The sequence below is a fragment of the Furipterus horrens genome, unplaced genomic scaffold, assembly GCF_987537825.1.
Source record: "Furipterus horrens unplaced genomic scaffold, mFurHor1.1.pri manual_scaffold_6, whole genome shotgun sequence".
NCBI classification, from domain to species: Eukaryota; Metazoa; Chordata; class Mammalia; order Chiroptera; family Furipteridae; genus Furipterus; species Furipterus horrens.
The window spans coordinates 88,818,945-88,826,543 of record NW_028327176.1 but is presented as its reverse complement, the minus strand read 5'-3'; positions in this window follow the sequence as shown (position 1 = coordinate 88,826,543).

Sequence of the window (7,599 nt, the reverse complement as noted above, 5' to 3'; positions counted from 1 at the left end):
AAAGAAACAGAAGCAGTATTGTCTGTACAGTGGAGCATTATTTGGCCACAAAAAGGCATGAAGTACTGTTCCATGATACATGTGTGAAGCTAGAAATTATTATGCTGAGTAAAAAAAGCCAGACCCCCAAAGACCACATATTGTATTATTCCGTTCATGTGAAATGTCCAGAATAGGCAAATCTATAGAGAGAACGTAGATTAGTGGCTGCCAGTGGCTGGAAGGGGGGTGGGGTGGATAGAGAATGATTGCCCATGTGCTTCTTTTGGGGGTGATGAAAATCTTCTAAAATTAGATAGTGGTAATGTTTGTACAACTCTGAATATACCATATTATATTAAATTGAATGTTTTAAATTGGTGAATTTTTGGTTTGTGGATTATATCTCAATAAAGCTATTAGAAAAAGTCACATGTGTGACTTATGTTTCTGTTAACATTAAATTACAGCAGTAGTTTAAAAAAAAAACCACTAACATTTAATGCTTTCTCTGTGCCGGGTATTTGGTACTTTGCTTAGCACATCACATGTATGAACTCATTATACCCTCACACTACCCTGTGCAGTACGTACTATTATCAGCGCCCTTTTGCAGATGAGAAAACTGAGGCCCAGAGAGGTTAGGTGACTTGTCCAAGATTACACAGAAACTAAGTGGTAGAGCTGACTTTTGAAACTATGTGGTTTGGCTCCACAGGCACCAGGGTATTCTGCTTCTAGAACACAGAGAGCAATAGAAGGGGAGGAAAATTTCTCTCTAGCTGGGAATCTTGAGAAGGGACAGAGGTGGAAGAAATCTAAACCTTGCTCAGAGACAGAGCAAGAACCCCAGTCTCAAATCCTACTTGTGCCCACTTGCTGTGCCCCTGATGACTCACATGATGGTGACAGGAACTTCCAGGAGCTGCCACCAAGCTCTTCATGCTGACTTGTCAGCCCCTGCAGGTCAGGCTCCGTGGCCCAGGTGGCCCCAGCCCAACCGACAGCCACTGAGGGCAAGCAGGTAGGCTCGGAACCCCTTCGGGTCAGCCCCAGCAGGGGTCCTGGCAGGGTGACAAGTGGCTCTGAATGGCGGCGGCCCCATAGCAGGAGGCCAGGGGGCTGTGGGTGCTGATACCTGTGTGGGGAGAAGAAGGTGGAGGAGACAGGGATAGCCTCTCCAGGGCCCAGAGCTAGCTTGGCCTGGAACTTGGAGCTGAGAGCGGAGAAGAGGCTCAGGGGAGGTGCATGGTCCACGAACAGACAATTCCTCCTGTGACCCCCACCCCACTCCCATTCGACAAGAAGAGGTGCTCACCTGCATCGATCTCCATGGAAACAGAAGCCTCGCTGGAAGTATCTGCAGACCTGGGACCCCTTCCTGTCTTGAGCAAAGTGGCAGTATGAACCCCAGTGACAGGCCCTGTGGGCAAAGGCCCTAAAAGATGATCTGAGTCAGTCACAGAGAGGCTGTGTGATATGAGGACACAGGCTCCAGAGCTGGTCCTGTGTTCAAATCCTGGCCCCACTGGGTAACCCTGGGTGGGAAACTCACCCTTAAGCATGAATGTAAAAATGCCTCAGGGTTGTCGTGAGGGTTGGTTTTTGAAGATTTTGCACAATGCACATAGCAGGTGCTCAGTAAATCTTTCCCCCAGTGCTAGTCTCACGGGTCCCAGAGCTGGCTTTGTGGACCTGGGGCTGTGCAGTCATGCGCTTTAATGCTGTGCTGTTGTCATTTTGCAGTTAAGTTTCTGAGCAAGGGGCCCTGATTTTAATTTTGCACTTGGTCTCACGAGTCATATAGCCATAGCCATTTCTGCCTGTTACTTCTTGGTGACGTGAGTCTGAGCAAGGCATTCCAACTTTCCAAGCCTCAGTGTCTTCATTTGTAAAATGAAAAGAATATGAGTACCTACTTCATGGGGTGATGTCAAACTTATAGGAGACAATGCATGTCAAGTAGCTGGCACACAGCAAGCACGCAACAAAACTAGCTGTTATCATCACTCTGCTATCATCACCACCACCACCACCACCACCACCACCACCATCATCACTATTACAGGGTTTTTTAAGGTCAGGGCATGAGGTGGAAAAGGGTGGGAGGAGGCTGAGTTGGGCAAACATTCACTGAGGATCTACTGCAAGTCCAGGCCTGAGCCAGAGCTCTGGGGTAGGTACAAGGTAGAGAGGACGACTGCTCTTGTCATGTGCTTCCTTGCCTGGAGGGGGAGTAAGCCCACAGATGAAGTGACCAGGGCATCAGGGACGGGGACAGAGGTCACAGATTGCCAGCCACACTGAGGGTCTGCCGTAGAGGGGCCCGCACCATTCCCCAGAACTGTCAGAGAGTGAGGCCCCAGCAGAGAAGCAGGCAGAGGGAGGGACAGAGGGGCGACAGGCTGGTCTTGCTGGTGAAGGTGCCAGGCTGTCTTTTATTTACAACCACATGTGGAGCCCCATGGACAGGGAATCTGCCTGGGGAGCTCCCTGAGCTGATGGAGCAGAGAACCAAGAAACCAGGGCCAGGACTCAGGGAGGCCAGTGAGGCACTCAGCTCAGGCGCAGAACTCCCGGGGACACCCATAGAACTCAGGGATAAAAAGAAATTACACTTTAGAGCAAGTTTTTAAAAGACAAAATTAATGTAGAAAAATTCACGATGAACAAGAGATCAAACTTTTAAATAAAGACAGGATTTGACCCTGCAGCAAGGGCACAGAGAACCAAGGCAAATGCAGACGTGCAAAGGGCTGCAGCAGAAATACTCAGCTGGCAGGGTGGGGGCCTGCTCCAGACAGGTGGCTAGGAAGGCCTTGAGGCGGGGCCCGCGGTAGTAATCATTATTATAATGACCATGATTACATGATAACATAATAATATATTTATAATAATAACAGTTGCTATTGTTGTTATTTTTATGGAAGCTTTTATGAGGGCTGGGGTATAAAGTGAGAGCTTTAAGTAGTAATTGTTGATGATAAACCACTGTAATTTTTGGCATTTAATCCAGAGGAAATTCAAAGAACTGAGTGCCCCTACTATAAAAAATGGTCTTCTAATTCTATCCACTTATACAGTGGTACCTTGCTAATTCATGCCAATGAGTGGTGAGCAAGGGCCGACTGATGAAGCATTTTCTCCTGCGGGGTGTCTCCGTGATGCGGACGAGCTCTAGCAAGTGCGAAGAGCGGCGAGCAAGCGCCGAGCGCTGAAACATGTTTTCTCATCAAAATGCGACAAGTACCAGGTTTGATGAAGCCAATGGGGACCAAGGTACCACTGTATTTGTGTGAACAAGATTTCTCAATGCTTCCATTTATAATAATTACAAACCGAAACTGATGTTGAACCCTGTCTTATTCTAGCAATAAGTAATATTTATCTGTGGCCACAGGAGTTTTTGGGGGAAACAAAACCAACAGTCCCATCTACGGAGGAGAAAATTTTCTAAAGGAACTTTTTTATTATTTAGTAATTAACTGCAAAAATGTATACTATATTTAAGTTGTTTTATTGAGTAGTATTAATACCTAAATCTAAAGAAAATTAAATTTCTGTTTTACAAATATTTTTCTTGCAGGAACATACAATATTGGGATTAGTAAAAGACTTCTGAGAGTAAAAATATTTACATTAGAATGAAATTCTGGGGAGGGTGACTGGAATAGAATAGGCATTCAAGGAGAAAAAGAAATTATGTAAAACTGTAAGAGCCTGTTAATATATTTTTAAATGGATGATATTTCATGTTAAGTCCCTCTGGTATTCAGATACCACTGGACACATGACAAGAATAATGTACTTACTCAAGTCCACCCTGCTCACCTGCTGTTTCTGATCAGCTGCCACACAGCAAGTTCACTGGCAGCACCCAAAGCGAGCAGCCTGAAATACCTTGGATGCAAGTTCTGCACGGGGTACAGCCGGCCTTCCCCCTGGGGCCCTGTCATCATTCTCACCGCTGGGCTTGGGAAAACCGAGAAGCCCCCGCAGGAAGACTGAGTGCGAGTTTCAGTGGGCTGACTACTTTAAATACATCCCTTGCCCTGACTGGTGTGGCTCAGTTGGTGGGGCGTTGTCCTGCAAAGTGCAAGGTCGCCAGTTCAATTCCCGGTCAGGGCACGTGCCTGGGTTGCAACCAGGTCCCGAGGCAAGAGATCCATGTTTCTCTCTCCCTCCCTTCTCCTCTCTTTAAGAATAAATAAATAAAATCTTTGAGAAGATAAAAATAAACACATCCCTCAACCCCTGGCTGCTGTGGCTCAGTGGATTGAATGTCGGCCTGCGAGCCAAGTGTCGCTGGTTCGATTCCCAGTCAGGGCATATAACTAGGTTGCATGTCAGGTCCCTAGTTGGGGGCGCAAGTGAGAGGCAACCACACAGTGATGTTTCCCTCCCTCTCTTTCTCCTTTCCCCCTCTCTCTAAAAACAAACAAACAAACAAATAAATAAATTATTAAAACAAAAAACAAACAAAAAAAACCACATCCCTCAAAATGTTGCCTGAAGTGCCCACCTTGGAGAAGAAAGATTCAGAAATGGTGAAAAGCATATGATTTAGTGATGTAACTTCTCTTTAAAAATATCTTTTAAAAATCTATCGGGCTTTTTGAGAAGATGGCAAAGATGGTGCCAAAAAGCAAAGAAGGAAGCCCCTGTCCCTCCCAAAGCCAAAGCCAAAGCAAAGGTTTTGAAGGCAAAGAAAGCAGTGCCGGAAGGCATCGCAGCCACAGGTGACCCGCCACAGTCACCCACCTTCCCATGGCCAAAGACACTGCCGCTCCAAAGACAGCCTAAATATCCTCAGAAGAGCGCCCCCAGGAGATGCAGGTTTGCCCACTACGCCATCATCAAGTTCCCCCTGACTACGGAGTCAGCCATGAAGAGGACAGAAGACAACACCACACTCGTGTTCACTGTGGAGGTCAAGGGCAACAAGCCCCAGGTCTAACAGGCTGTGAAGAAGCTGTATGTCATCAGTGTGGCCAAGGTCAACACCCTGATCAGGCCTGATGGAGAGAAGAAGGCCTACGTTTGACCGACTCCCAACTAGGAGGCTTTGGATGTTGCCAACAAAATTGGAACCATCTACACCGAGCCCAGTTGACTAATTCTAAATATTAAAATTTTACACTGTAAAAAAATCTTTTGGAATTAAAAAAAAGAGTAATATAATCATTTTACTTTTAAATGGGAGCATTTAGAATACATTAAAATTATAACCTATTAATTAAGATAAAAACATCAGATAATTTGTAGTGTGGAGGGGATACATGTTTTTTCTGCTTTCTTTTAGGACGTTTACAGAAGATGTCTGAACTGTTGTTTCTGATCCCAATTACAATGTGGGGCGTAGATGGGAAGAGGCTGGGCTGGGGTGGGGACCAGGTCAGTGGGTGACAGCCAGTGTTAGGGCGGGTTGGGAGGGTGGAGGGTGGAGTGAGGGGTGAGGTGGAAATGAGAGGCACTGTGGAAGGGGTGGGGGACTGTGAGAGGAGGAGCCCCTTATCTCCCAGGGGAGGAGCCGGTAACCCTCAGAGGAGGGCTCACAGGCCTCCGGTCCCCACCCCAGCCCCCAGTGGGAAGCCTCGGGAGGGAAGGTGCGCTGGGAAAGCCTTGCTCCCCGCCCCGCCCCGGAAACCACCAATGAGGCTGACTTCCAGGACCGCCTAGAGAGGCTGCCGCACCAGCTCTGTCACAAGCTGAGGGGTCCAGGGGCAGAGCTCTCCCAGCACATCCAGAGGGGCTCTCAGCCCATTAGATGAGGTGAAGGGCTTTGTGGGCAAATCAGTTGGAGAAACTCCTTCTTCTATAGTTTCTCAGAGCCGTGTTGCATATTGCTTATAGTATATGAACACATTAAAGGTTCTGGTAAGTCCTGCAAAGGGAACCTGTTTGATTTAACCTAGCATCGCTTAAACTTGCTTTTCTTATTGTTTGTTTAGGTGCTCCACCCACACAACCTTAACACACCAATAAAACACATTTTGTTTGGGGAAATGCCAAATTCGTTCATTTAATCCTCAAAACCAGCCTTGAAAATCAGGAATCATTTTTTATTTTCAAAATCTGAGGCTCAGAGAGGTAAAGTAACAGAACCAGTACTATAACCCAGGTGTCCTCACTTAGCACAATAATTCTCTAGTTAACTGAGATTGACTTACCAGCGGTGAGGGCTGCTGGATTTAGGAAGTTTCTCAAGCTAAATTCTGAGGCCAAAGAGTGGGGACAGAGGAGCCAGAGGTCACTGGAGGCAGCAGAGGGGCTGGGGGGCTGGATGGAGCAGTGGACCCCCGAGCAGTGGGGCTGGGGTATCAGGACTGACTGTTGCAGTGGAGTGGGGGGTGGGAGAAGGGCCGGGACTGAGCAGGGTAGGGTTTGGGACAGTAAGGGGGGAGGTGGAGCCAGCCACAGGAGCCCCAGAGCAAGTTTTTGAGACTTGAGGGCCCCAAGTTAGTCTAGGATGCCCACCTTCCTGGCCTTGCCTAAGCTCAGGAAAGAACAATTGAAAATCCCCTTTAGTCTTCGTCTTTCTTTTTTTGTCTCCCTCTAGCCACCTGGCTGCCTTTCTTCTACTAAAAGGAACCAGGAAAACCACTTCCCACTGAGACTTGAAGATCAACAATTATCCCTCGTTTACCCCAACTTCAGTTCTCTCTGGGAAATCTGTCTATTCTAGCTGTTGGCAGGGTGAACTTGTGCTAGGGCATCCAAATCTGATGGAAGGCCCAGGGAGCTAGCACGCCCGCAAGAATGCCTCTCCAATGGCATGATGTTCAATCTGAAGTGTTTCCGTTCAAATATCTATGAACACCTGGCACTGTGCTAAGTGCTGGGTCTACAAAGGTGACCAGGACCAGATCCTACTGGCAGGGAGCTGGGAGGTGTTTCTGGGCAGAGAAACCTTTGTTGGGTGAAAGAGAAGGCAGGCAAGTGGAAGTCCCTGCCCTAAATGGCCTCCCCTGAGCTAGCCTTGCTCAGTTGTGCGGCCTTTGTACAGCTTTTACCACTCTGTCCGTCTCCTCTTCTGGACTGTGAGGGGCTGGGAGATGATCTCTATGCCCTTCCAGTGCTGGAGTGGAGAACAAGGAAGTCCCTCCTCCCTTAAATTCACCCCCAAATTCTTAGAGACTGAGCTTTCAATGGCCAGACCAGACTCCCAGAGAATTCTCCCCTACCTTCCTGTGTCCCCCTAAGACTCAGATCCCTACCTGAATGTCCAAGGGGAGTGGGCTCTGCCCTCCCCAGCACGGTTGCTGCCATTCAGCCCGGCAGGGTCCATCCAGCTGCAGCCCCTAGTGAGAACCAGGCAGTACCCCGCTGGCGCTCCTTTATCCCTCCCTCTCTGGGCAGGGCCAATGGGGGGAGGGGCTCTGTGGGCAGGCCCTCCCTCTCCCATGACCCCAGGCCTGCAGGCAGGAGGGATGGAGGGTGAAGGCAGGACTGCTGGGGACCAGGATGTCAGTGGAATGGGCATGAAGGCCTTCAGGGATCCCTCAGTGATTCCTGCAAGAAACTGGGGGTTAGTTTTAGGACATTAAAGGTTGAGGAAGGCAGGGTAACTGGGAGGTGCCCATGAGGACCAAGGGCCTGGGAGGCCAGGAGACTGAGAGT